A 27603-nucleotide genomic window follows, 5' to 3' on the forward strand; every position below is an offset into this window, starting at 1 on the left:
ACACCTGTCTCCTTTCTGAATAATCCCTCCCAACCTCTGGCAGCTGGTCTATTCTCCATTTATACCAAGTTGGCACTTCAGAGACGGTATGGGAATGGAATCATGCAAGGTGTGAACTTCCATTTGCTTTTTGTGCTCAACAAGGCTTCTCTCTCTTCATATGATTAGAAAGCTTCTTTGAAAGGCTGTCCATCAGAGTTGTACTAGAGACCATCAAACTATACCTGTTCTTCGATGATTAAATCTAATAAGCACTTCTCATCTTTTAAAAACCTCAAAGCAAATGTTCATCCTTAGACAAAATTATTATGATTCATGCTCTTCTAAGGTAACGATGGTGGATATACGAAGAGAATTTTTGCATATCCTGAGAATGGTTAAAGGAGAGCAATAATTATTTTGTTCCCTTAACTACATAAACTCTATCTGATAGCAGAGTGGTAAAGCCCAAGGAAGCCTAGAATAAGGATATTCCTGGAAGTCCATCAAGATATCTACAAAATTAACTTGCTATATCCTTTGTTCTAGTAAAAGGTAAGATTCTTTTACTGAGTAAAATAACTTTCCAAGACATATAAAACCTATTAAAATTTCCACTTGTAGAAATTCCTTTAAAAAACAGCTTTTGTTATTGGTAATTCTATTTCTACTAATTTCTTTCTCTACTTTTTACTGTAGTAATTTACTGATAAAGTCTCCAAAGTAATAGGCTCTAACTTTTCAGAAGTCCAAATATGTAAACTACTGGAAAGTTACTCGTCTGAAAGGTGCATCTTCCCCTGTAGAGACATCCACTCCCATGTGCTCACCTGTTCTCACACTGAAACTTGGCCAGAATGTCTTTGGCTTTGGTTTGACTGTTGAGCTGAATGGCGATGGACCCCTTGGAGAGAAGTGAGTGTGGACACGTATGACTCCCTCCGGCATGTCAGACTGCCAGTGAGGAGAAAGTTGGTACATTCTGTCAAACTGGGATGAATGTCAGCTCAGTGATGCACTTAAGAGATACAAAAATCAGTGGTGCTCTGAGTTAGGGAATTGTGTAAACATGACCCGTATTTAACCAGAACAAAACACTGCTTTCTTCCTTTTGTTCCTGGAGACTCACTTATGGCTGGACCAGCCTGGGATTTTACTGTTGCTACATGATTAGGCCTTGCTAGGATGCCTGGGAATCATGAAAGGAATAAAACTAGGTTATGAAAGAAATCAAATGTTTCTGTCAATATACTTATTGAACCAAGTCCTAAATGAGTCTACTTTGTCACATCTTGAGTTCGGATTTGAGCCTCCAGAGTTGTGAGGGAATAACTTTTTTTTTTTTTTTTTTTTTTTGCAGTTTTGGCTGGGGCTGGGTTTGAACCCGCCACCTCTGGCATATGGGGTCAGTGCCCTATTCCTTTGAGCCACAGAATTAGGAAAGTGAAAGCAGAATTCTTTATTATATTTATCATACTTTATGATATTTTAAGAAGCTCAAACTTTCTGAATGTTTTAAGGATCAATTAGAAGACAGGGCTTCTCTAATACCCTCTTTCTTTCTTTTTTTTTTTTTTTTTTGAGACAGAGCATCAAGCTGTCACCCTGGGTAGAGTGCCCTGGCATCAGAGCTCATAGAAACCTCTAAATCCCTGGGCATAAGCAATTCTCTTGCCTCAGCCTCCCAAGTAGCTGGGACTACAGGCGCCCATGACAGTGCCTGGTTATTTTTTGGTTGCAGTTGTCGTTGTTTGGCAGGCCCGGGCTGGATTCGAACCCACCAGCTCTGGTGTATGTGGCTAGTGCCATAGCTGTTTGAGCTACAGTCGCTGAGCCAAATACCCCCTTTCTTTAGTTAGTGGCCATCAATGTCCAGCCCAGATTGAATTCCACATGGGTACTTTAAACATGATCCCTCAAAGTGTGACAAGATTAAGCAGAGCCCAGTGTGCACCACTGTTGGGAAGATAGTGACTTTGCTTTTCCAAGACTTGACTGGCCTGGGGACCTCCAACCATGCTTTCACCTAAATGGAATATTCATTTTTTTTCTTTTAGTCTAACTGGGATAAAACTAAGTGGGATATTTAAAGAATTATGCTGTCTGATTAATAGAAATTTCTGTTTTGTTAGGATTGTTTGGAAAATTTCTTTTTCTCAAAATTTTGAATATTTTAATCTTTTAATTTATTCTGAATTTAGGAAGAGAACAGACAAATTTCTATTTGTTTGAGAATGTGGTTACTCCTCAGGCAATCATTTTAAAAGCTGTACCTTCTCAAATAATAATGCTGTCATGATGTAAGGATTATATGAACTGATGTCACAGACAGCCTAGAATGACTGTGTCTTTCCCAAAAGAGGTTGTGACCTTATTTGGAAATAGGGTCATTGAAAGTGTAATTAGCTAAGGGGAGGTCAAACTGGAGGTCAAGGGGAAGGCCCTTCAGCCAGTGTGGCTGGAGTCCTTTTAAGAGAAATGACATAGACACAGACACACAGAGAGACAACCACGTGACAACAGAGGCAGAGATCCGGGTGACACACCCACCTGCTGAGAAACGCTCAGGACCATGGGCGTCCCCTCTAGGCTCCCAGAGAGGCAAGAAACAGGCCCTTCTCTCAGCCCTAGGAAGGACCCAACCATGCGGACATCTTGAGTTCGGATTTTAGCCTCCAGAGTTGTGAGGGAATAACTTTTTTTTTTTTTTTTTTTTGCAGTTTTGGCTGGGGCTGGGGCTGGGTTTGAACCCGCCACCTCTGGCATATGGGGCCAGTGCCCTATTCCTTTGAGCCACAGGTGCCACCTGGGGGAATAACTTCATTGTTTTAAGCCATTATTTTTATGGAAACTTATTATGTCAGTCCTAATACAAAGTTTTTGAAAAGCATAATTTCTTATAGCACTTTCCTAATATTAAAGAACCATGAGAAGCCGTCAGGGGAGAGATCCTGAGGGGCTTGGGTTTGGGAGGAGGCAGAGCCCCTGGTTCATTGCAGTCAAGACTGTACTCCTAAAATACTCCTTTGATCATGTCATGTCCCTCCCCTCCTAGAAGTTTCTAGAACAGTGGTTCTCAACCTTCCTAATGTTGCGGCCCTTTAATACAGTTCCTGTGGGTTGAGACCCACTGTTCTAGAAGGTCAGTTCCATGCTCTTGACATTATTGGACCTATGATCATAATAATCACTTTCATCCTAGAAATTTCTACAGCTGTGTGCAGGATTCCTGAGCACATGTTTGGAGCCATCCCTCATCGAGTCCCTGTACCAGTGATTCCTTCATGTGCCACTCTGAAAATGTCACATTTGCAGGGTAGATGGTGACCCAAATTGTACATGAGCATGTGGATGGAGACTCTGAAGAGTACCATGTGGGGAGTCAACAGTTATGAGAGATTTTCTTACCATTCTTCTTAAAGAGTGTGATTTTTGTAGTACCTTTGAAGTCTCGGGGCTTGTAATCTAAAGGAAACACATTTAGTCTTTAGGGTTAATGTTGAAAAGAACAAGTGTATTCTGCTTTCAGAAGTGCAAACTGGTGCAATTTTTATGGAAAACACTGTATGTGGATATTTATCAAACTATATTTATGCACTTTGACCCAACAATTTCATATCCATAAATTTATGCTAGAAATATGTTCATTTGTTAAAAATATATATGTGTGTATATATATATATATAATTATTCCCTGAAGCAGACAGTGTAATAGTACAAGATTGCACACAATCTAACTGTTGGACAATATGAGATTACTCAAACAAATTATTGGAATGGAATATCATAAAAATAAGCCAGTTTTATAGACTGATATGGAATAATTCCTATGATTTATCGTGTCAGTAAAGCAGGATGGAGGACAGTGTCTCCTGTATACTACATTCCTGTGAAAAGGGCAGGAATGTATATTGCTGATATGTGCACAGAGCCTGTCTGAGGTTCCTGTGCACACAGGCCTGTTATGGGTGACATTACTGTCCCCAAAAGAGGAATCCAGAGTAGTTTCATTTTTCTTCTGCAGTCTTTCCTAACTTTTGAATTTCTAACTTGTTAATGAACTATTACAATTAACAGTAAGAATGAAAACCACTGTATAGCTCAATAAAACTAAAGGAAGACTATTTCTGTATCAAGTGTTGCTTCCACAGTATTTATAAGCTTTGAATTCTATCTTGCTTGTATTTACAAGTAAAACATTAAAATAAATGACATTCATATATAGTAGTGTACAGTTTGCAGTGTACAGAAGGTACTTTATGCTTACCTGATGTGATTCAATCCAAATGACAACTCTGTGAAATAGATGTATCATTACTTTCCCCACAAACTTATAAGAACACAGAGGCTCACAGAAAGAAATCTAATTTGTCCACACTCATATGGCAAAGGCAGACCTGATCTGGGTTCCAGCTCCTCACACACCATACTCAGGCCATTGGAGTTTTCTAGGAGAAAGTAACAGTAAGACACTCCGAAGGTCTGCCCCTCCATGAAAGATACAAAGTGGCAAAAACTATCAGTATTGATTTCTTCAGAGAATTCTGGTTACTAACTCAGAGGCTGCAAGCATGGGAATTCACAGGTAAAACAAACAAGCTATGTGGTGTTATCACTTTAACCTATGTTTTACCCATCCAGTGATAGCCTTGAAAATCACAGCCTGAATACCCAGCACAGGGACTAGAGGGAGGGAGCAGAACAGACCTTACTCATGAAGAATTCTCATTATTTGTTCTCACCTACCTGATGGCTTGCCTTCATCTTGCCTAACTTGGAATTTGACCAGAGCTAACGGTGTGTCAAAAATATTCATAGGAAAGGTTGGGCAGGTGGCTCGCGCCTGTAATGCTAGCACTCTGGGAGACTGGGCAGGTGAATCACTTGAGCTCAGTTTGAGACCAGCCTGAGCAAAAGAGACCCATCTCTACTAAAAATAGAAAAACTAGCTGGGTGTAGTGGTGGGTACCTAGAGTCCTAGCTCCTTGGGAGGCTGAGGCAGGAGGATCTCTAGAGCCAAAGCGTTTGAGGTTGCTGTGAGCTATGATGCCATAACACTCCAACCAGGCCGATAGAGTGATATTCTGTCTCAAAAAAAAAAAGAAAGAAAGAAAAGAAAAGAACAAAGTAAATCCCAGGTATCTCTGCGTCCTGCTCCAGTTTGAATGCAAGGCCTGGCATTTGAGGTCATCCTCAAGTTAAATAAAAGCAATAAAGACAATTCTTCTAAAATCTATTTCTGTTATATACCTTCACACAAATAACAAAACAAAATTCCAAATTCTTTGGAGTGTGATGAATTTCCACTAAACAACCTGAGGATAAGCTATTCCATTAATCTTCCTTATGTACGAGACATCCTGGGTACTAGCCTGCCCAGCTTTTGTGAGGACTTCAGGTGAGGACTCAACTGAATCTCAATCTTCATGATACAGATATTCCAAGAACTTTAGCCAAAAATCACGTAATTCAACAACATGGAAGGACCACGGTCATCTGTTACAGACCCACTTTCCTCACTGCTGAATGTCCCAAGACAGTCTGATACTTCGTGATTATACAAACGTTTTGGTTCTAACCTACAAACTCTTCGTGTCTCCCTTTGAGAAGTGGCCGTCTGGGCAAGGATGGTCCTGGTGCCCTCGCTGTCCTCACCTCACGTTCTATGGTCTTCTTCCGGAGCAACTCCGTACACTTGTCAGCTGTTTCTTTAACAACATGGTGGCTTGCTTCATCCTTCTCACTTGAGTGATTAAGAAAGATGGAACCTGGGGAAGGAAAATAGCTTTGACTAGAGGGAAACACTTGAATTAAACCTCCCTGGTGGATTCTGTCCTCAGTTATGACAAGGCCTTCCTGCCACTCAGTATCCTGGAACCAGGACGGTGGCATGTGCCCTTGTAAAGCTTAGAAAAAACTGAGAGGAATTCTGTTTGAAAGGGAAAACGTGTTAGAGAGCGGCCCTTACAGCCCGAGTAAGGATGCAACAGCACCCTGGGAGTCTCTTCCCACATTTCCTCCCAGCAACTAAGGGAACTGCTTGAGCGCGGAGTCTTCCCGGTTCCTGGGGCTCTGGATGTCCAAGGAGAGCCTGACAGTCATCACACTGCCACTCACCTTCCACAGAATTTTCTGGTACTAAAGCATTAGGCGGATGATGTGGGCTGCAGTGTTTGCTAACAGTAATTCTTCAATATCAGAATGTTTCCTTCTACTGAAGAAGAGGTTTAGTGCCATGACCGTAGAAATGTTCCACAAACTCATTCGGTTTTTGGATTCATTGGCAATTGCTTTATTGAAGAATGTCATGAGGGCCTAACAGAAAACAGCATTGTGTCACATGCTCATAATTGATCAAAAAGTACCACTAATAACTATCTTCATTTTATACTCAGTCACTGTGCCCCTGGAGAACTGTCAGAAGTACAGAATGGTCATATGTGCCGTATTTCTCCTTTAATTGCTTAAAGGTGGTAAGAAGAAATATTAGCAGTCTATTCAATTGTCTGCTTCATCAAAGTAATAGCTTCATTTTTGTGGAGTTTATTACATTAGAGTCTTTATAAATACTAGTTTTCATTTTCTTATTTTCTTTATCCTAAACAAGTTTAACAAATATTAAATGTAAAGCAGAAAGAGAGAGCACTGCAGCTTAATAAACACAAAAGGTGGTTCTGTTGTGCAGAAATGAAAGTAATTATGGAAAACACCCCCAACTTAAACCATTACTGTTGAAAACTATTTACTGTTTCCAAGGGAAAGGAAAACCCATTTAAATAACATGAGTATCTCTTCACTTCTCAGCCCAAATGTAAACTCAATTGAAATATCAAAAAATGTAGTTTTTGAGTGCTATTTTTCTATTGCTTTTCAATTTTGAAATCTTCAGCCAGCCAAAGGCAAATGTTTGTATGCAGCTTTTCTAAGCATTAAAAAAAGAAGAAGAAGAAATAAAACCAGATTTGAGAAAGTTTAATAAAAGTTTGCTGAGCCACTATAGTAAGATACTTATCAAAATATTCTGAAATTAACCAAGGGGACTGAAATATCAAAAGGAAGTACTCTGGTTTTCCAAGTTTAAACTCTACTGTATAGTATCTGTAATGAGAAAATGTATAGCACAGAATAGTAAGAATTAATATTTACTTGAGGGTTTATTATGAGCCAGACATTATTCTTAGTACTTTATACCACCTATACATTCACTCATTATCCTGCCAAACCCTGTGTGGTGGGTGCTATTATTGTTATTTTGCAGATAAGGAAACTGAGGTAGAGAGGGACTGAGTAACTTTGACCAATACCAATTAATTAAGTGGCAGGGCCAGATTCTGAGCAAGGAGACCAACTCTTGAGCTAGAGTTCTTGTCCTCTACCCTGTGCCAGCTTCAATTTTAAGTCCAGTCCTAATATAGAATGGAAAAATAACTGTGTGTGTGTGTATGTGTGTGCGTGTGTGTAACATGTTCGTCAGTCCTCTGATGTGTTGGGGGGATCTTTTCTTAGAAATGTATTGGGGGTGAAGGGGAAGGGGAAGGGAAGTCATGGTGTATGGTACATCTCTTGGGGGTGGGACACAATTATAAGTAGGACTTTAACAAATACGATCAGTGTAACCTAATTCTCTGTACCCTCAATGAATCCCCAAACAATAAAAAACATTGATATTAAAAAAGATAAATATATTCAATTATTTAATAATCTCTGTATTCTCAGTTATATGGCAGAGTAGATGACATTTCTGACTCAGATATTTGATACCAGATTTTTTTTTTTTGACAAAAGAATATTTTTTAGACAAAGGCAAAAAACACACTAAGAAATTTCTAGCTTTTGGAAAACTAGTGAATTACATTAGACATTTTGATGCCATGGCTAATCCTCATTTTTGCCTGGAGGATATAACATAATTGACATCTATTAATATTGACGTAGGTCTTCTCATTGTGTAGGAGGAAAGATCCTCCCCACACTGAACTGATTGATGAGAGGTGGCGCTAGGAACCATCTTTGCTTACAGCATTGTTTACCAGCCTCCAAATTGCAGACTCTTTCCAACTCAGCCTTATCTCAATTTCATTTCAAAGACTCCAAATACCTGCTCTACTTGTAATAAATTTCCTATTCCATATATAATGATTATCCAAATAGCAAGAGAAACTTCAATACAGCAAAGATATGGATTGAAAATAAACACAGGGGTATCTGGGATGAAGAACTGTGATTCTATGAGATGTTCTATTATATATTATAGTGGAGAAACCACTTGTCTAAGCTTTATTTTTCCAATCTGTAAACTGACCAGATTCTATCAGCTGATTGCTAAAATTCTGAAATTCTAGAATTATTTAAATTAAATTATCTTCATAAATTTTAAAACACATTTTAGAAATTTTGTTTATATTAGTGATTTCGGTTTTTGGCTGGGGCTAGGTTTGAACCTGCCACCTCCAGCATATGGGGCTGGCTCCCTACTCCTTTGAACCACAGACACTGCCCCTATATTAGTGATTTCAATGGATGCTCATCAGACTACTTTCTGCCACCCTCCTACACCAGACTGAAGCAAGCAGTTGAGGACCAACAGTCACAGAGTGTTTTGTTTTCCAGGTCACCAAGGTCCACTTCCCTTGTGACATTGTTCAGGCCTCTCCTCCTGCTAACATTTCACTCAGTGTCTGGCACGGAGCAGACACTTAGTATTTCTTGAGTGAATGGAATGCAGGAAACAGTAACATTTGAAGAAGACTCCCGGATCCTCATTCCTTCTTGTCTAGGGGAGTGGCAGGGGGAGCTTGCAAAGGCAGTGCGTCTGCAGCCTGCGTGGGTGGCTCAGTGAGCGGCTGTCTCTGTTTCCATTTTTCCACATGAGCCATGTCCTCTGAGCAGTAAGAGCCAGTGACAGAGTGTGGGGGCAGCAGGACGTACCTGGGCTGTGTCCCTGTTGGCATCAGGCAGCGCCATGACCATGAGGTACAAGGCTTGAAACTGCACTTGGACGTGAGGCCCACCTAACAGGAAAACACAAATAATCATACATTTTAAATAATGCTGATGCCTTCTGACAGCATCCCTTGCTAGCATCTGGTAGCACAGGAGGGCTCCTGACAGCTTTCAGCGCTAAGGACTCGGGTTTTGTGCCCAACAATGTCAATTTGTTCACTTGGACAGGAGCCTCCGTCCATCAGCTCCCCCCTCACATCCCACAGTGCCACAGTCAAAGCAGGTGGCTGGCGAGATGCTCCGACTAATTCTGAATCTGTATCGCATTTCCCTTTTTGAAGTACTTTCACAAACCTTGCCTTAACTTTTATACTATAAAGAGAAGAGAAAACCTAAGTTCAACTCAAGAGAAAATAAACTTTGTTTCTACATAATGAGGCAGCAAAGTGTAATTGTTGCAGCATGGATTCTAGAACCAGGTTCAAATCCTGCGTTCACCACTTAGTCACGGTGTAGCCTTAGGCAGGTTATTTAAACCGTTGTGGCTTCTACTTTATTATCTGTAAAGTGGGAATAGTCATCAGAGAAACCTCGCAGGAGTGTTGTGAAGAAAAGATGAATACATATATGTAGACTGTTTAAGGCAGTATCCATACATCCTTGTCTTTCTGTGTTGGCTCTTGTTTTTTTTTTTTTTTGCAGTTTTTGGCTGGGGTCAGGTTTGAGCCCGCCACCTCCAGTATCTGGGGCTGGCGCCCTACTCCTTTGACCCACAGGCGCCACCTGGCTGTTGTTTTATTCTAGGTCTTCTGTGGACATTTAGGGAAGGTGACTCGTTTGGTCTTTGGGAGACTGTTAACTATTTCGTTCCTTAATGATGACACAAGATGGTGCCAGAGGGCTGGCGGTTATTCTGAGGGCTTCCCTGTACAGCCCAGTGATTCACAATCACTTGTGCTGGAAACTTAGGAGTCACCAGAGAATCCAGACTTTCCTCTGTATCAGGGTTCTCCTTAAAATGGTTTCTTGGTGGGGAATTCTTGGAGAAAAGTGTAATGTTCTGGAATCCCTAAGAAGCTCTCAAGTTGACGGAAAACCTATTTACATTCAATGACTGGAAGTTAGTCAGCTAGCCACCTGCCAAGTTATTATAACAGAGCTTGGAAGTAGTGGGAACATGCCTGTGACAGGCTGCCAGTCAGGGAAGTTGATTGCGCCAGAATTAGTGGGTAGAAGACAAGTGGATACAACCATGTGATGAAGCACCAGTGGGAGGAGCATTTATAGGATGGGATTCTGATGCCTCAAAAAAGAAAAAAAATCCACATGTAGATTTTTAGATACTCGTGTTGAATCTGTAAACAAAAATGGCACAGGTCCTAGGTTTACTGAAAATGGCTAATACACACAAACATGAGCTTGCCTGAATAACAGGACCTGTTAAGAGCATGTCTCAATGCAAAGTACTAAGGAGTAGATGGAACAATATTTGATCTGTAAACTGCAGGCTGAGGGCTGTCTCTGATTTTCCAATGCAATAAAAAAAAACAAAAAAAAAAAACAAAAACAAAAAACTCTGGAAGAAAAACCAAGAGATGTAGATGTAGGTTTGGTACCTCTCTATTTACATCAACTTCAGAGAATTATAATGTTCCCTACAATGAAAAATCTAATTTGGCAAATAATCCATTTTCATTGCATTCAGAAAACTGGCCCTAAGCTGTTTTATAGTTAATCGTTCTGTAGTTAATTCATTTACTGCATCCTAGTTGAGAGTATTCTTTTTTTTTTGCAGTCGTTATTTTCCCAGAAAATTATTACGCTTTTCATGAAAGTATCTAAATCTTGATTGATAAAGCATTAGTCCTTTACTTTTATTGACAGTTTTTTAGACCAAGGTTGAAAAGGGAAAGTAATTACACTAGCCGGAAAGACAGTACGTTCTCTGAGCTCCATTTTAGACTATAAAGGGAGACAGCTTCAACACACAAGTGCATGTGTGCACGGTTTCCCCCTTCAGAAAATCTCGTTACAGGTAGAGCTTACTTTAGGTGGCAGAAAGGCAATTATTTCCTCCTGGTAGCAGGCCAGAACCTTGGGCTTCCTGCAGAGTTGGCTGGTATCAAATCAATCACCTGCAATATAGTATTTTTTCACTTTCAAAGTCATGCAAAGAAACAAGGACTCCTTGTGAACCCTTTCTCCTTTCACTGAAGGGTACTGACCACAGTCTGGTAGGGGTCAAGGATGGTAAGGAAAACTAGTATTCCTATAGCTGTCTTACTTATGATTCACTGAATAGGCCTGGAGATGGAGGTTTGAATCCTCATGTAATTCCTAATACCAATTAAACCAAACCGGAAACACCTCTGTGCGAGCAGTTCGTTTTGATAGACCGTTTAACATATAAATCATAGATCAATTGCAATTAATAATTCTGTAGCATATTTTCCAGAGAGCAAACTTTACAGAAAATCCTGTGGAGATTTTTTTTTTTTTACTTCAAAAAAAAAAAAAAATGGAATTCTGTATCTGGTACTGCTGAGTAAGCTCCTACCAGCTCAGCCATGCTGACAATGACAACACTCTCTGGACAAAGCACAGAACACAACTCCCTGGGGCTGTGGAAAGTGAGCAAAAGCAGGCATGTTTAGGAAAAGATGGGCATTTGAAAGTAGGAAATGGCACTGGGAGAGTGTCCCAGTTTCTGGTTTTCATTCTGAGGTCAGCACACAGTGCTGCACAGGGCAGTTAAACTCAAAAAAGTAAACCCCAGTCTTTCTGCTCTGAACCACCAGAAGACAGGGCTCATGGTAACCACACCCCATTAGAAAGTTACTGGGAGAATTCCAGAAAGGACAGATCCAAAGACAGAAGGTCCTAATTCTGGTATAAACTCCACCCAAACCTTTGGCTAACCCATAGACCATGCATGTGGGGCAACACAGCCAAGGATTTAATAACTGAGCTGAGAGATGAACTGCTGTCCAAAAGATCACTGGCAATTTCAGTCCAGCCAAGCAAACTGCCTGCTTGAAACAGCAACCACAATAAAAGAAACCAAACAACATTCTTTGGAGAAATATTACAGAATCCAGAGTCTCTAACATAATATCCATAATGTTCAAAAGATACCTGAGATGTACTTGACATACAAAGTAACATAGAAGTGTAACCCATTGTCAAAGACAGAGAGCAAACCTGAGATGCCCGAGAGGTTGGAACTCGCTGATAAGGACTCTGAAGCAGCTATGAGGACTATGCTCAGTGACGTGTTTCCTTCACATTAGTCCTTTACTAACAGGACTATTAGTAGGTAAATGGAAAATATTTTAAAAGAACCAACTGGAAACTATAGAACTGAAAAAAATATTAATGCAGTATTATAAGAAATGAATGAAGGGAATTTGTAGCTCTTTTCTTTTTCTCAGTAGGTTTTCCTCATAAAATGAAAACACTCGATCTTGCAAAGAAAGGAGATCCTGTCACAGCATCAGGAGAATTAAGGCTTAGAAAATGACAGCCTTGTTACCATATTCTCTTCTTTGAAGACATAAAACATTATTTTATGAATCCAATTAAGTTAAAAATTTCACAACTTTAGAACCCACTAATTTTTAGGGCTTATTTTGCCATTCAGCTGAGGATCTACTATGTTCTTCCAATTTGGTTTTAATGAGTTTATACTTCTCACCAACCTGCAGCAGTTGTCAACTGGCAGGTATAGACAGCACTTACTAACCTCGCACAGCACTTTACAATTTGAATCTGTGGCTGACATTTTCAAATAGACGGGCACAGTTGCAGACGCCTGCAGATCCACCTCCTCGGGAGGCAGGAGGATCCCTCGAGCCCAGGATTTTGAAGTTGTGTTGCAATGAGAGTGTACCTATAAACAGCTACTGTACCCAGCCTGTGCATATTGAGACTTCACTTCTCTAAAAAATACACAAACCAGGAAAAATTATCTCAAGGAGTCCATTAATGCCAGGATTTAGTTGTCAGTCCTACATGGCAACCATTATCTGGAGCTGAGCAGTGGGGATCTCTCTAGATAGGACACGTCCTCTCAGTTTGGCTACAGACCTTTCCTCTCCATGTAGAATCACCGTTTACTCAACAGGCTTGTACATACTTAGGTTTGTGACCCCTGAACTTCTAGGTTAGTAGTTAAGACCCCCGATATCTAGCGTCCCTCTACTTCTCTGTATTTTTTTTTTTGCCATATCCTCTACAATATTCAACCCTTATGCTCAAACCACACCAAAACAGTCCTTGACTGCCAAATACAATGCATGCTTTAAAGTCTCTCTGCTTTTACCCAGCACCTCACTTAAAACCTAATCTACGTGACTTTGTAATTTCAGAAACCATGTGATATTGTTATTTTCAGTGACAAAGAATCTTCTGTGTAGCATTTATTCCACGCTGCATCATCAGACTCAGGGGCTCAGATTTAAGGAAGGGAGAGAGAGACCTCATATTTTTTGATGGATGATTACACACCAGGCACTCTTCTAGATGACTTTATCCAATACCCACAGCAACCCTGACAAGTAATTATTTTCTGTAATTTACAGATGCAGCAATTGAAGCTCAGAAAGTTTGATTGCATGGCTAACAGATGGTCATGCAGGAATTCAAATCTCAAGAGACTGGTCTTTCTGTAAATCCCTCCGCCTTTTAATGATTATAAAACCACCTACATCGTATCTCCGAGACTTAAATATAGAAGCATGTAAATGTAGGTGACTGAATATTTCACCAGCCATTGTTAGGAAGCGCAGATCTATATGTGACCACACTCAATCCCATCTCTGTTCTGCTGTCACTTAGATCTTAGTCCATCCACCTTCAACTCCTTCCACTTATTTTCATTAGAGCGATGAAGGCAGGTATATATTCCACAGGGAAGAGAGATGTGGGCAGAACTCGTAAAAATGCTTTCAATATTACTGCAGCTTCTCTATGGCACGTCCCATTTAAATTTATCAGCATTAAACTTGGCATCCAGTTCTTCACGGTATTGCTGCAAATCAATGAAAACAGTTAATATTCAGGGAGTTTCCACCACCTTAACCCTTTTCGCCTCTGAAAACTATCATCACACAAACTATTTTTGCCAGTAGATTAAGGCTTCTGAGCATTTTTTTTTTTTTTCCCAACATGATCCGGGAGATTGAAATAGCTATTTTGAAAATGAATTTTTTAAAGTTATTTTCTAAAATATTTTTAGAGTAACGTTAATCTTGAAATAATTTTCTAATTCTATACAAATATAAAAGTTCTTTGCTCAGATCACAGTTTCCTTTCTGTGGTTTTGGCAAAATCCCTCTATTCCCACATGACGCATGCGCTGCTAGATTTTCACAAAGCCTCCGATTCCCCCTCTTTTTCATAATCCCTTCTGCCATCCTCTCTTCTATTTATAAAGTCGATCAAGAAGGCTTGCCTCTCAGCTATTCACATACAGAATGAGGAATAATCCCACTCAAGTAACTGACCTGGCTGCAACACACAGCCTAATGACATCTTCCTGGAACGGTTACAACCAAGTTTGATTCCAGGACACACACGTCTCCCACGTGTTTGCAGGCCTGCCCAGTCCTCCATAAGGTTGGGCTGCATTTTGCACTGAAAGCACACAGCCAGGCCAGCTGTTCCAATTGTGATAACGGCGGAGCTACAGCCTTGGTGTCATCAACTGGCACAATTTGAGGATAATTATAACAGAATTTTTAGTAGTCTAGCAGATGAATTGCACACACTCACCTCCTGCTGTGCGGCCTGGCTCCTAACAGGCCACTGACGGGTACCAGGACCACAGACTTAAGGGACAACACTGTGCCAGAGCCAAGGGCAGGCACTATAACTGGATGCCTTACACTTTTGTCCCCACGCTACACCTGAATAGTGGCATGGTATGTGCCTCAACCTTCTCAGCGTACAATGTGGGATATGGAAATGACCCTTCCTGAGATTAAGTCAGTAACACCATGTAAAGCTTCCAGAGCAGGGTGGCCACTCAGGCTGCACTCAATGAATGCTGTGTTCTCCCTTCTTCGGGTCTGTTCCAGCCCGTGGTGTCATTACTATGGGGAGCCCATGCATACGTGGTGTGACGATCTAGGTAATAATACCACATCATCTCGTCTGGATGGCCAGTATAGAACAACACTCAGAGAAAGATTGTCTTTTTTGGGGGGTTTGAGGTGGGCTAACATTTCGTCAGTAGTTCTAAATGCAAAACCATGTCACCAGGTGATACCTTACTTTGCCAAAGACCAGGAGCACTTAGAGGTTAAGAAAGTTGTGTGTTTCTATCTATTGTTAATGAGAACACTAAGCAAGGGTCAAGGACCCATGTCATGAAATCTCCTTCAGTTTCCAGATGGCTTTATACACATGCAAACTAGTAGCTTCCACTGGGCTCAGGGAGGGAAAAAGCCAGGTAATGTAATTACAGAACACAGCAGCCTGAGGATTACCGAAACCATGGAGAAGAGAAAACTTCACATGTCAGTCGGTTTTCTTCCATCAAATAGATCCCCTAGTGTTGGGCTCAAATTTCTGTCATTTTTGAAAAGAAAATCATTGGGAACATTAAAGCATTAAATTGGTTCCAAATGAGCTGAGGCCTCAGATGTGGGACTTGGCTCTGGAGTTGTGAGTCTTCTGCTCGGCTAAAGTCAGCGGCTTCCTCATGGGGCTGTCCTACAGAGCACTGAAAGCACACAGCCAGGCCAACTGTTCCAATTGTGATAATGGCAGAGCCACAGCCTTGGTGTCATCAACTGGCACAATTTGAGGATAATTATAACAGAATTTTTAGTAGTCTAGCAGATAAATTACACCCCCCCCTAAAAAAATAGAATGGTTTAAAGTTTGAATAAAGGAGAGAGAGAAAGCCCCTTCTAACATCTCACGTTTCCAGGCCTTTCCAACTGCATATTTCTCTGTCTCTCTTCACTGGCCCATCTTTCTTTCACATTAGCTTTCTTGGAGCTCAAACCATGAGAACATCTGGTTTACAGTTTCCAGACTAATAAGCAATGAAATAAATCGGCTGAAACTATATGCAACTGATTAGGGGATGAAGAGACTTTGACCTAAATGTGGTTCAGGAATGCACGTGCCTATAAGGACATTTTGAAGGAATTTCTAAACTTTGATATGTTTTTTTTTTTTTTCAGCCAAAAATGAGCTAAAGAAAAGTAACTTTTGCTATGACATTAAACGTCGTGCCCTCAAGAAATGTTCTATGATGATTTCCTTTTGGTGATTAGGAAAAGTGGTTTTAAGTCAGACACATCATACTTTCCACATATATCCACACACCCACACACACACACACACAGAAACCAGTAAGAATATGTTCAGATATGGCTTTCCAATCACGAAGGCAGGTTTCAGGGATAGAATCTGAGTAGGAAATTCACTTCTCTGATTTCACTTTTGTTCTCAACTCTACTGGTATAACCAAAGATTTAGCCAAAATAAGTGATGGCTTTTATCCTCAGATTTAGTATACATTTATTCAAAAGTATATGTAAGAATCAAACATATGAGAGACCACGACAAAAAGCTGATTCAATTTTGAAATTTAGAGCCATTAGAAATCTGCCTGCCTTCCAGATGAACTTGTGCCAGGATTTAGCCAACTCTGTTCTCTGGTAAATCATAACTCTCCCATATGCCCTAATCCCTGATGCCCCTGGGAACTCTATGATTTACCTGCAAAAGAGGATTTGGCATTCAGGAGCAAAAAGCCCAGGTGGCTAATTCTCTAGCTGTTCACCACCTCTGGACCTGCCTCAGCCTTGTTCTTGGCAGGAAGCGGCAGCGGAGCACCAAGTGCGGCATGGTGCTGGGCCCTGGGCCCTCCACGCCAGGAACTGCAGACTTGCCCCTTGTCCTGCACTCACCCTGCCCAACCCCACTGCCTGCCCCTTTATATTTTAGAAGCACTATCCCATTAACCCTCATCTGTCTCAGCATCTGCTCTCTGGAAGATCCAATAGACACAGCCTATTTCTTCTCAGTTTCCACTTAGAAGAAAACTCGTCACACTTCTATCTAAAAGCCCCAAGTTCTGATACAAACAGTATTTCCCCAAACATGTACCAAAGGAATTAACGAAGAGATGCTTTTCTGCCTCTATGTATTTCTGTTTTGTAGTTCTGAACACTACCGAATTAATTTTTCTGTCACTTCTCACCTTGAGACTTTTTTTTTTTGGCTGGGGCTGGGTTTGAACCCACCACCTCCGGCATATGGGACCAGCGCCCTACTCCTTGAGCCACAGGCGCCACCCTCACCTTGAGACTTTTTTCTCAGGGATTCATCATTTAAAACAGGTTCAACAGGCCAAGGAGTGATTCCACAGCAGAAATGAACCCACCACTGTGAACGCTGCCAGTACACACAGTGCGATATTTCACTGGAAACTTAGGAGCAAAGCCTTCCTTTTCTATGATTCTTTCCTTTATTGTATTGTAGGGTTTGCCACCTTACAGAAGTAAGAAAGCAAAGGGAAAGCATTCATACTGCACAGGTGGTTTTCTGTGGACACCAACAGCACCGTAAATGGAACTGGGGTTTAGAAAGGCTGTGTGAGTATTCTAGTGGTTACGGCCATTACTACAAATTCCTGCAAGAACTGTAAGGAGAGCCAAAGATTGCTTCTAAATTTAAAGCAACTGACACTGGAAATATAAGGGCTTATGTACATGTAATATTGATTCAGTGAGTTACAAACTTATGTATTTAAGCCCCCAAACAGTGATGGGATGTCTCCCATATTCCAAACTAAAGGCAAGTAGCAATTTTGGATGGTGAATTGATGTGTTGTTTCACTGTTGTTAGTTTATAATTGTTGTAGTTTTATTTTAAACAACTTGGGATCATGGAACAAATATTTCATCATGGGTACCAAGAAATATAATGTAGTGAAAGTATCAAATAAACAAAAACAAAGAGCTACCCCTCTGACATTCATATGAACTGGGTCTGGCTGCTTTGAACTCTAACTGGGAAGGGAGAAAACATTCAGTACCTTGACTTTGGCAATACATCCTGAAAGTCCAAAAATTCCTTCAGATTCCAGACCCAATTCCTTAACTTTCTCAAAAAACTAGAAAGCAAACTGAAAAGCTTCTGTACAGCTAAGTACATAACAATTAGGCATATAGACAACCTTCAGAATGGAAAAGATATTTGCATGTTATGAATCTGACAAAGGCTTGATAACTAGAAACTATAGACAACTCAAATTCATCAAAAAACAAGAGCAAGCAATCTCATCTATCGCAATACAAGAGATACAAACAGAACCACCTTGTCTGAGAAAGACAGATGAATGGCTAACAAACATGGAAAAATGCTCATTGTTCCTAATCATCAGGGGAATGCAAACTAAAACTACCCTAAGATATCACCTAACTCCAGGGAGAATAGCCCACATCACAAAGTCCCAGAGTTGCATATGCTGGTGCAGATGGGGAGGGAAAGGAAAACTTTTACACTGTTGGTGGGACTGCAAACTAATACAGCCTCTTTGGAAAGAAGCAAAGAACTCTAATTAGACCTCCCATTTGATCCCACAACCCTACTACTAGATATCTCCCCAGAAGAAAAAAAAATACTTTTATCATTAAGACATTTGCACTAGATTGTTTATCGCAGCTCAATTTACAATTGCCAAAGTGTAGAAACAGCCTGTTGCCCAGGAACCCAGGAATGGATTAACAAACTGTGTTATATGTGTACCATGGAATACTATTCAGCCATAAAAAGATGGTGTATTAACTTAGGTGGAGTTGAAGCACATTCTTCTTAGTAAAGTATCACTAATGGAAAAAAAAAAAAAAAAACTAGAAAGCAATGACATGTTACAAAGTAAATACCTTCAAAGGATGAAAAACATCTGAAATAATAATGATGACATCAACCAATAAATCGCCAAGCGTGTACGTGCCTGGCCCTTGCATGCTTTGTTAAGTGTTCCCAACAGCCCTGTGAGGTCAACATTGTCCTCCAATTTGCCAATGAGGAAATAGAGACGTAGGGCAGTGATATAACTTTTCCAGATCAACCTCAACAGTAATAGCACTGATGCTCTCAAGGTCGTGTTCTTAACCACTATCATATGCTGCCACTTAACAATGTTAAGATCCGATTGCTACATCTCTTTCTGCAGACTGATCAGTAAGAAAAGATTCTGAATCTATTGTCGGTGGTTGCAACCACCTTGGCTAAGAGATTGTAGGAATGTTAGAGTCTGACAGTTTAGAAATGGTAAAGGTTAATAACCTTCATGAGTTCTCCTGGTGGATGGGAGTTAAATGTAACAACAACAACAACAATAAACACTGCCATTTATTGGGCCCTCGTGGTGTTTCAGATCTGATTCCTCGTACTTTACCTGTATTAACTCATTTATACTTCACAATCATCATACAAGGAGGGCATACTATTATCCCCATTGTACTTCTGAGGAAACTGAGGCACACAGTTTGATTCACTGCAATAAAGCTGCTATAATGCATCTCTGGAAAGGGTACAGAACTTCCCCAAGTTCACACAGTAAGAAGGGGACTCAGGGTCTCTGCCAATTTCCTTGCAAGAAATAATGGTTCCTGGAACTAAGGTAGTTCTCATAGGTATGGAGAGAGATAGATATTTAGGAAGAATAGCCACAGGGGAGTACATAAGAAAAGATGGATGTAGGATGGAAGGGGACTGCCTCCAATTGTCTTAAACAGGGAACATTAGCTTTGATAGTAGTGACAGCTAACAGTTTTTTATTTTATTTATTTATTTTTTGAGACAGAGTCTCACTCCTTTGCCCTGAGGTAGAGTGTTGTGGTATCATCACAGTTCACAGCAACCCCAAACTCTTGGGCTCAAGTGATCCTCCTGCCTCAGCCTCCTGAGTAGCCGGGACTATGGACATCCCCACCACAATGCCCGACTTGTTTCCCATTTTTAGTAGAGATGGGATCTTACTCTTGCTCAGGCTGGTCTTGAACTCCTGAGCTCAGCTAATAGTTACTGAGTTCCTTCTTTTCGTTACATCCTATGGTAGGTTTTACACCTACGATATAATATAAACTCGTGTTGAATCTTCTGTCTTTGACTTTTTATAGATTTTTGTCAAACTCTGTCCTTTACTTAGAGGACAAAGGGCATAATTTTGGTTTTAAATTAAAGAAGGAAAGAAAGTCTGAGTCATCGGGGACTCTGGAATCACTGCCTTTGCATGCTTTGCAAGGATCCGTGCCCTGTCCCCTCTCTCCCCTCTGCCTGGTGTGTGTTCCTGGTAAGTTCTCTCACCCTCCCGTCCTTCAGCTGCCTCATCAGTAAAAGGGAGATGATGGCACTAGTGGCCTCAGGCTGCTGATCAGATGTGATACTGTACGGATGGCATCAGTGTGCCCTGTCTGGGAAGGTACCCCACAAAAGTCCTGCACAGAAGCATCCCCGGCATCCTCTGGCTATCTGGCTGCCCTTCTCCCTGCTCCCTTCGCCAGGCCATCAGTCAACCTGATCTGAGGAGTGGCTCAATTTGATGCATTGGTAACAAAATGCAGGCAGACAGAAAAAAAAAGATGTAGAATTGTTTGAGTAAAGCAGTATATCTTTCTTTAGTCAGTATTCTCATATATAATTTTAAAACTCATTTTAAAATTCATTAGGATCTATGTTAAAGGCTTGGAATTTTAATCGTGCCACTGGATGTCACTGTTGACTAAATGCTCATGTAGGTAAAGCAGTGTAAACTGTTGGCTATAAAAAAAAAATGACTTAAAAGCAAATCAGCTATTCAGCAGCTATTCAACTCAGTGTGAGTTGCTGAGATATTCTCATTTCATAGTTGAGGTAATAACATTTCCAAAACTCCCTTCCAGCAAAATTTTTCTGTTTGTCTAAATGTATGCTATCTGCTCTGTCACACCTGAAAAACCACCTCTGATTTTTAGACTTTATTACTCTTTGTTTGGAAGATTTGTAAAATGCTTACACACACACATTTAAAGAAACTAGCCTAAGATACAGCTCAGCAAATAGTTGGATGACCATATGTGTACTGTTCTTCATCCACACAGAATAACTGAATACATACACAATCACAAAAGCACACGTAACATTTGAAAAAAAAAAAAAAGTAGTAGAACCTCCGCGAGGTGTACTCTACTGATATGTACATGTGGTACATGGCTAGTTTATGAAAATTAGGTCAACGTAAGGTGATGGTCAGCGTAGGAAGGTGGCCAGCCATGGGGATTCCACTGTCTTAGGGGAAAAAATAACTGAAGGACGCCATGGGTCAGAGCATCTGTGTTCATCCTCTGATGTGTTACAGTAAAATGATGAAACAGGCTCTAAATGCTGCTTCAAGGCTGGTTAGCCTGACTGCATGTAGACCATTACAGGACATGGGGAATGAAGCTGGAAATCACCCCTAAAGTCCTAATATGGCTTTGATGTCTTTAAATCCAAAAGAAAATTCCTTCATTCATGGCTTTACAAAGTATCACATCACAAGCATGAAGTCCTATGAAGCCCTCATTCTCTGCCATCTACTCACTTTTTGCAATACCAGGGGAACTTTGATGTCAGGGTCTTTCCTGCAGTCATTTTCCAGAAGGAATATGAGTGGAACTCCAAAAATCCCACTGTCTTCATTGTAGAATCATCAGCAGGAAAGAAAACAGAAGCGGAAAAGCACAACTTTATCCCAATGTGTCAGAAAGTGTGAAGACAAGAAGCAAGCAGCCTCTTTAGTTACCTCGCCCTTTCACTTTCCGTTTTGTTTCTTTTCAGTTGAATTCCAAAGGCATCAAAGAAGGCAGTCAGTTCAATCAGACAGAGGTGGCAGATTTTCTCATGTCTTCAGCAGACAGATCTCTTGCTTCAGTTAAGCCAAATCTGGTTTTCTGAACAATGAGTTTCTGAAATGCAAAATGAAAGTATTTATTTTTTACAGCAAAGGAAAACTGTTATACTTTTATTCAAATGCCACCCGAATGTTCTAAATCTATATAACAAAACATGCCATTTGTGAAAAATCTCTAAGGAGCATACTGCATCATAAAAATATTACAAATGTTTTTTAGAACATTTGCAGACCAGTAGTGTTCTAATTAGAAACAAAACAATATTCTGAAGTATACATTAACACTGCCGTCAAAACTGTGGAAACTACCTTGTTGCAAGGAACATCCTGTATTGTCAAACAACATACATTCCAGGTACTATATGAAATGGACATATGCAGCCTGACAATGAAGTATGCGAAGTCATCCTAGAAAAAGTGCTCCATACCTCACTGCTGAATATCATTATGGTCGAAGTATTCCCCTTGGGAAGCTATGCACTCATGCTGGCACCCCTCAAAGCAATTTTGGAACTCTTTTTTTCTGGAATGGCCATCAGAGCTGTCTTGGTATGAGGTCTGACAATTAAGTTCATGAATTTACCACTGTGTTCTTACACTGGAAGCACCATACAAACAGCTTGGTAAGGTATCATAACCTTGATATATCAGTGTCTCACTGCTATGTTCATGTTGACCTGTGGTGGTGTCTTGCTGAGTAGCATTCATTATTGTTGTTGGGGGCTTTGTGTATCATTTGAGGACGGCTCTGATGGTCATTCCAGAAGACCTTTGAAGGGTGGACTAGGCACTGGCATTGGTGCATAGTTTCCCGGGGGAAGTGCTTTCCTAGGATTAGATCACAAAATTAATTGTCAGATCTCATAGCCTGGCCCTTAATCTGGATCACGCATGACACAAACATACCAGGCAACATTTCTAGGTACATCTCAGGACAGCTTTAGACACATCTGTTTGTTTATTTGTTTTTGAAGGTCAATCCTTAAATCAGGCTTCATCTCTTTCATTTCTCATACCTGAAGACTTTACTAATCTCCCAATTTAAATTGATCACACCTGCTTACTGAGACAGTTATTTTACCTTACAGATCAAATTCAGATAATTCCAAAGTCTTTAAAAAGCAAAAATGTACATACTGCAAATAATTTCATGATTTTGAGTACAAAGATACCATGACATTCTCCATTTCCACACTAAGAAACAAAATATACAAACAATAACAACAAACCCTTCAACAATCCAGAAATTTCAGGAAGAATCTAAGCAGCAAAGCAAAAGATTGTTCTTATCTAATATCCACAAGTACCTTTGCTGAAAGAAATGCTGAAGTAGGAAATAGCCCATAGCTATTCCCATTACAAAGCTTTACATAGACATTCTGCACAGGGTTTCCTAAGTTAGAGCTTCCTTGGAGCTTATGAACAACCTACTCATTCATTCATTCACCATCCAAGAATTGTTCCTTGGAGCCCCAAGCATTTAAAAGAAAACCACAAAATGTAGAATGTAGTTTGGGGAATATCTTGTGTTATTAAACATGTATTTTACCTTCCTTCTGACACCAACGCCCCATAATACATAACAATATAAGCAAGAACTGCAATAATTGGTTGAGCAATTGCTGTTGAGTCCTCTGAGTAGCCTTCCTAGGAGGCTGACCTGCATCCTGGGTGAGCTGGACCTCAGGAGGTGACAGCTTTGGCAGGCAGACCCAGGGGCCAGGACCTGTTCTTGGTTGATTCTCTCTAGAGACAAAGAGGGCTCCTCCTGAAACCAGAGGAAGTCCTCCTGGCTTCCCTCTTTGCTTTAGAATACCACTTTGCCCTCTAACCTGGAAACTGCTTAGGGACCAGGAAGGGTTTTGGAGTTTGACACACTTAGGTCTAAATCCTCTTTCTGTCTCTTAGCATCTGCGAAGGAATGTTACCCAGCCTTCCTGAGGCTCAGCTGTCAAATGTGAATATTCGCTAGAGCCCAACCCATAATTAGAGACTCTCACACAGTGTCAGGCCCACCCAAGGTGCATCTTAAATCCGTCCCTGTCCTCTTCCTCTCCTCTGTCAAGGGCTGGTTTTCCGGGAATGGTCCAGGTCCCCTGATGACAAGAGTCTGTTTCTAGATGACTCATTCCTTTAGCTCTGAAACTGCCTGGGGCCTGCTCATCATGCCTCCGGCCCTGTTCAGCACTGAGTATTTGGAATTCCACGGAAGAAACTATTCACACATGCTTTACTGAATAGCAAAAAGATCAGTGTAAACTTGTTCTATATGAGGCTTCCAGGAGTATAATATCCTGAATAAATATAATGAGGCTTTGAGGCTAATGTTGTAGAGGGCTCCCTTTGCCAAATGCATAATAGTATCAATTCTTGAATTGGTTTTGTGAGTTTTTAGTGTCTGTCCTATGAGCTCTAACTCCTTGTTATGACTGATTTTCTGTCATACTTATTCTGATATGTGGCTTATAGGGGCACAAATGCAGAAAGTTAGGGTCTGTATTGACTTATATGAAGTTAGCATGCAAAGCTCAAGAAAGCTCACAAGCCAGATGGAAATCCTATTATAAGACAGTATTTAAGCACACGCCCTCACAACTTTTCCTAACCATGACTGCCAGGCACAGTTGGGTAGGCTGTGCACTGCACAACAAATGATACTCCAAATAACAGCCCAAATTGTGGTGCCCAGCTTCTCCAACCCCCTTTGTACATACACAGAAATACTTAGAAAAAAGAAATTCATGAAGAAGTCTCAGGAAGTTAATGGAATAATCTTGAAAGTTTTTTGTTTGTTTGTTTGTTTTTTAAATATAAGAGTCTCGGCTCGGCACCTGTGGCTCAAGTGGCTAAGGCGCCAGCCACATACACCAGAGCTAGCAGGTTCGATTCCAGCCTGGGCCCACCAAACAATGACGATGGCTACAACCAAACAATAGCCAGGCATTGTGGTGGGTGCCTGTAGTCCCAGTTACTTGGGAGGCAGAGGCAGGAGACTCACTTGAGCCCAAGAGTTGGAGATTGCTGTGAGCTGTGATGCCACGGCACTCTACCCAGGGCAACAGCTGGAGGCTCTGTCTCAAAAAAAATATATATATAGGTAGATTATATATATGAGTCTCAAGCTGTTGCCCTGGGTAGAGTGCCTTGGCATCATATCTCACAGCAACCTCCCACTTGGGCTCAAGTCATCCTCTTGCCTCAGTTTTTCTATTTTCAGTAGAGACGGGGGTCTCACTTTTCCTCAGGTGGATCTCGAACTCGTGAGCTCAAGCAATCTACCCGCTCTGGCCTCCCAGAGTGCTGGGATTACAGGTGAAATTACTCTATTTCCCTGCCACCCAGCTCCCTCATGTCATTCAGAACTGGTTCACCACCCTGGCTATTGATGTGGTAAAAAGAAACCATTCTGCTATTCACATTGCCCACATGTGGCTGCTTATTAATTCAACCAAGGACCCTAGGAACACACCAGGTTTCTCTGTATTTGATTACTCTAACTCAGGCTTACATATCTTTCTCTGATGGTATCCAAAGTCCACAAGATTGAGGATTTTGGTTTCTATGAAAGGCAGATTGGAGGAAATAAGTTCATAGTAACTTAGAAGTGGGAAGCTGTAAAGCAAAGATGGTCTGGAAGCATTAGTCTGCCTCTCTGACTTTGGAAGTCCTGAATTTGCAGGATTATTGGCCTCTCTGACTTTGGAAGTCCCAGATTTGCAGGATTATGCAGCAACTCTTCTGGTTTGTTCCCTGCTATTATTTGCAAATAGATAACTTGAATGCAAGCGTGCAGAATGAAGTTGCCAACGTGCAGCTCAGGTTTTGCAGCACTGCTTCATTTTTGGATATCCTAATCTAAGAGAACTTGCATTATTGTGTCAGCCTGGTGGGTCAGAAAACATAGGCAGTGTATAAAGTCATCCAGGAACCCCCACTGATGATAACATGTCACAGGCAAAGTAAGCTTCCAGAGGATCGTGAATAATCAGTTGATCATAGCCAGACTAAGCACTGCCTAAGAAGTGATAAAATGCTAAATTTAGTTCTGCATTTGATACACACATGAGAGCCAGAATTTGTATTCATTGTGTGTAAGGCACATGTGGGTATACATGGATACATGGATCTCTCGCTCTCTCCCACACCCTACTCTGCGGTCACCACAGCCAGACCTAGGTAGAGCCAATGACTCTCATGCCAATGTGGTCATGAGGGCCAACAGAGCTCTCTGATCCAGCCTAAGGGGGGTAAAAGGGACAATTATGGCTCCTGCTTCAGGCAGCAATAATCCCTTCCTTGGGAAGTACCTTCAAGGCAGCACAGGGAACATGGCATCCAGTGAAGCCCTGAGTTTGTGCACATTCTCAGCATCTTTGCAAGCCAGCCAGTTCAGCAGGAGTCTCCAGAGAAAACAACCTTAACTCAAGTCCAAAGTGGCATCTCAGCTATCTTCAAACCTGGACCACACTCTGTGGTCCAGCTGAGCCTTCTAGGGTTTGGTTCTGGCTCTATGCAATGCTCACTCGCCTTTGTTCATTAAAAGAAGTTTGACATACAGAAATTATCCTCCAGAAGCCAAGAATTTTCAGTAAACAAAAATAATGACAGCAACAACAGTAGTGACCCAGTAACATAACAAGAGTAATAGCTGCCAGTGATTTCCGGGGCAAATTTCATATATCTCCTGTTACGTCAACCAATCATCCTGATAACTCCATTGTTCCAATGGAATTCTCACTTTACTTGTAAGGAAAAGGAGCTTTGGCAAAGTTCTATGCTTTGTCCAGTAGGGATCTTGGGAAACTTGCCCCCTCCCCAAAGTTTGCTGAAAGATCAAGTCACAATTAAGGCAGATTAATAAATACCATGCACGTGTGGGAAACCACATGAGTGATTACCCAGTGTCTCAGAGATGGTCAGAGACCTTTGTAGATGCCTTTTGAGGAGGGGAAGGAGGCTGCAGAGTACAGGGGCAGCAAGCAGTTGCTAAGGAGGATGAGGTGAGGGGGGGATAGGTTGACTTTTAAGTTAACCTGAGAGACAGGTATTGTGCTTTGAATGATTTGGGCCAGGTCTTCCAGAATTCTGGAGGTGGAAAGAAAGTTGGGTGCCCCTCACCCCCTTGATGTTTTGATCAGGTCAGTCTGGTTTTATGCAGATAGAGGGAATTCCCTTCCAAAGCTTTCTAACTCTGAATGGCCTTTGACTCAAAATATTGTTTACCTCAAATAGGCATGTTTGGGAATGAAACTTCCTTAGTGCCTTCATCCCAGAGTCTCCCAGCCAGTAAATTGGAGAGCTGCCATTTAAGTCCAAGTTGGCCCGCTCCAAGTGCCTTACTTTACCTTGAGAACACCATGAACTCAGTATAGACCAGGGCTGTATTACTTTAGCCTCAGTCTCCTAGGTCTCGGCTTCCCATCTGTAAAGTAGAGGAACTGAATGAGATTTGTTCTCATGGGCCTCCAGCTCAAAAAATCCATGACATTGGTTAAAGTTACAGGGGAGGACAGAACAGGAAAGAGAAAGCAGCAGTCCGGAGGATGGTAGTGTGTAATTCCAGAGTGTGGCCACCAGGTGACAGCATTGTACTTTGTTTTGATGTGTTTACTGCAGACTGATTTTTGTGTTTCAGGTAACTCCACCACGTGTATAACGACAAGTGTCTTTTCCCAAGGGGCTTTATGCCTAGCCCTGAATTACCCAAAATGCCGACTGTGCATATCTTGGGGCAAAGCGATACAATCCTGTACCCCTCTTCCAATTATTTTTTAAATAATTTT

The 27603-nt window shown here is 41.1% G+C and overlaps 1 pseudogene; it reads right to left on the reverse strand.

Moving 5' to 3' along the window:
* LOC128574173 (rho GTPase-activating protein 28-like) overlaps positions 1-27603 on the reverse strand; it is a 48577-nt pseudogene that overhangs the window by 17354 nt on the left and 3620 nt on the right.

Source organism: Nycticebus coucang, chromosome 21 (genome assembly GCF_027406575.1).
Source record: "Nycticebus coucang isolate mNycCou1 chromosome 21, mNycCou1.pri, whole genome shotgun sequence".
In the NCBI taxonomy this organism is placed as follows: domain Eukaryota; kingdom Metazoa; phylum Chordata; class Mammalia; order Primates; family Lorisidae; genus Nycticebus; species Nycticebus coucang.